Source organism: Nannospalax galili, unplaced genomic scaffold (assembly GCF_000622305.1).
Source record: "Nannospalax galili isolate Female #2095 unplaced genomic scaffold, S.galili_v1.0 scaffold644, whole genome shotgun sequence".
Lineage (NCBI taxonomy): Eukaryota > Metazoa > Chordata > Mammalia > Rodentia > Spalacidae > Nannospalax > Nannospalax galili.
This window is the reverse complement of record NW_008351473.1, coordinates 845073-847587: the sequence shown is the minus strand read 5'-3', so window position 1 is coordinate 847587 and position 2515 is coordinate 845073. Positions and strand designations below refer to the sequence as shown.

Sequence of the window (2515 nt, the reverse complement as noted above, 5' to 3'; positions counted from 1 at the left end):
ATAATTTTTAAATATGTGTGTGTCTGTGTGGGTTTGTGCATGTGAGTGCAGTGCCGGAGGTGACCAGAAGAGGGCGTCAGTTGCCCTGGAGCAGGTGGCTGTAAACTGCCTAATGTGGGTGCTAGGAACCAAACTCAAGTTCTCTGGAAGAATAGTAAGTGCTTTTAACTGATGAGTCATCTCTCTGGCCCCAGGAATATTACTTTTCCTATTCATTGTTGGAGTAGTCAGCCACTTTCCTGTTGCTGAAGCAGAAAACCCCAACAAAAAGCAACTCTGGGGAGAAAGGGTTTGTTTTGTCTTATATTTTCAGGTCACAGTCTATTATTGAAGGAAATCAGGGCATTAACTCAAGGTATGACTGCTTGCTATTCCACATAGCATTACTTCATACCAAGGAACTCACTTCACAGCCAAAGAAGCACAGCAGAAACCATGGAGGGTGCTGCTTGCTGGCTCATTCACAGGCTCATACTTAGCTAGCTTTCTTACACAGTCCAGGATCACCTGCCTAGGGAATGGTGCTGCCCACTGTGGGCTGGGCTCTCCTGCAACAATTAACAATCAAGACGATCCCCCATAGGCATGCCCACAGGCCAGTTCCTCAATTGATACTCTCCTCTCAGACTCCCGGCTGTGTCAAGGTGACTAACCAGAACAGCCCCTAAACCCAGAATGACCTCTGTGATGGTTCATATTACTGTCAACTTAACAGGATCTAGAATCACAAAAGGCAGAACCCTTTGGGCTTGACTGTGAAGGATAGTCTAGATTAGGTTAATTGAGGTGAGAAGAACCATCCTAAATGTGTGGGTTGTACCACTCCATTATCCAGGGTCCCTGACCAAATGAAAAGGAGAAAGTGAGCTGAGCACCGGCATTCATCTCTCTTTGCTTCCTGACTGTGGATGCCACGTGAGCAGCTGCCTCACACTCCTGCCACCATGCCTTCCCACCATGATGGACTGTGTCCTCAAACTGAGCCACAATAATGCTTCCTTCTTTGATGACCAAAAGTAACTTAGGGGAGAAAGAGTTTATTTCAGTTTACAATTCCAGGTTACAATCCAGGGGAAGTCACTGCAGGAACTTCAAACAGCTGATCATATCACATCCACAGATAAGAGCAGAGAAAAATGAATGCACACATGCTCACTTGCTTCTGCTCAGTTTGTTCTACGCTCACACACTTCAGGACCCTCTGACTAGGGGATGGTGCTTCCCACAGTGGGCTGGGCTTTCCCACATCAATTAAGTCAATCAAGACAATCCCCCACAGACAAGCCCATAGGTCAACCAAATCCCTCACTGACACTCTCTTCTCAGATAATTCTAGATTATGTCAAGCTGACAGGTGAAACCAATCTTCCTTGGCCCTGAATCAAGGCCAATAGGTTGTTGAAGCTGTTGCTTTCAAGTAGGAACCTAAAGAAATGTCTTCTTATGTTGGCCATTTTAGAAAATTTTGGAGATATACAGTCAGTTCATTAGAAAGAAACATCTGGCTTGGCGTGGTGGCTCAACACTGTAACTTGAGAGGCTAAAGCAAGAAGATTAAGAGTTTGAGGTCAATCTGAGCTACATGGCAAAATCCTGTCTCAAGCAAGGGGTCAGGGAAGAAGCCAAAGAAACAGCTGAGTCATAGGTGATAGATATTGACTGATAGTTATTTAAAGTCTTAATAATAAGATTCTGAAATATGCATATAATGTTTCTACATTTCTGATTTAGCTTGGTCATTAAGTTATAATATTAAACCTATTACCAAGATAAAAAGCTGACCATCACAAAAATCTTTATTTTGTGCTAGGAATTTGAATTCAGGGTCTGAGCATGCTAAGAATACATTACACCAGCGAGCCACACCCCCAGCCTGAGAAAGCTCAGCTCATGTGCCTCTACACAGAAGGTGTGATGTACATTCTAGATTCTTCCTGAGATGAAGTTTTGCTTGATTCTTTCCCTGTTCCTGCCCTGTGTTCTCAAACCCTGTTTAGTCGCCCCGAAAGCATTTTTCAAGAGGACTCGCTATATAGACCAGACTGGCCTTGACTCAAGAAACCCACCTGCCTCTTCCCAACAGGTGCTGAGATTACAGGTGTGTACTATCACACTAAGCTAAGAGCATTTTCTTTTCTTTTTAAATAGTTTTATTTATGCTAGATGTGGTGGCACATGCCTGTAATCCCAGCACTCAGAAGGTGGAGGCAGGTGGAGCTCTATGAGTTTGAGGCCAGCCTGATCAACATAGTAAATTTCAGGCCAGCCAGGGCTATATATTGAAATCCTGTCTCAAAAAATCTGCCCTCCCCAAATTTTTATTTATGTGTATGTGTGTATCTGTTTTTATATGTGCATGTGAGTGCAATGCCCAAAGAAGCCAGAAGAAGGTGTCAGATCTCCTGGAGTTACAGGTGGTTGTGAGCTGCCTGATGTGGGTACTGAGTCCTCTGAAAGAGCAGCCAGTGCTCTTAAACACTGAGCCATCTCTCCAGCACCTAGATTCTACTTTATA

The 2515-nt window shown here is 44.1% G+C and overlaps 1 non-coding gene across 1 annotated transcript; it reads left to right on the top strand.

The window, feature by feature from the left end:
- Window positions 1-1370: 1370 nt before the first annotated feature.
- LOC115066837 lies at window positions 1371-1503 on the top strand. Its single transcript, XR_003846288.1, has one exon. It is a non-coding gene; the product is annotated as a small nucleolar RNA SNORA2/SNORA34 family (small nucleolar RNA).
- The last annotated feature ends 1012 nt before the right edge of the window (window positions 1504-2515 follow it).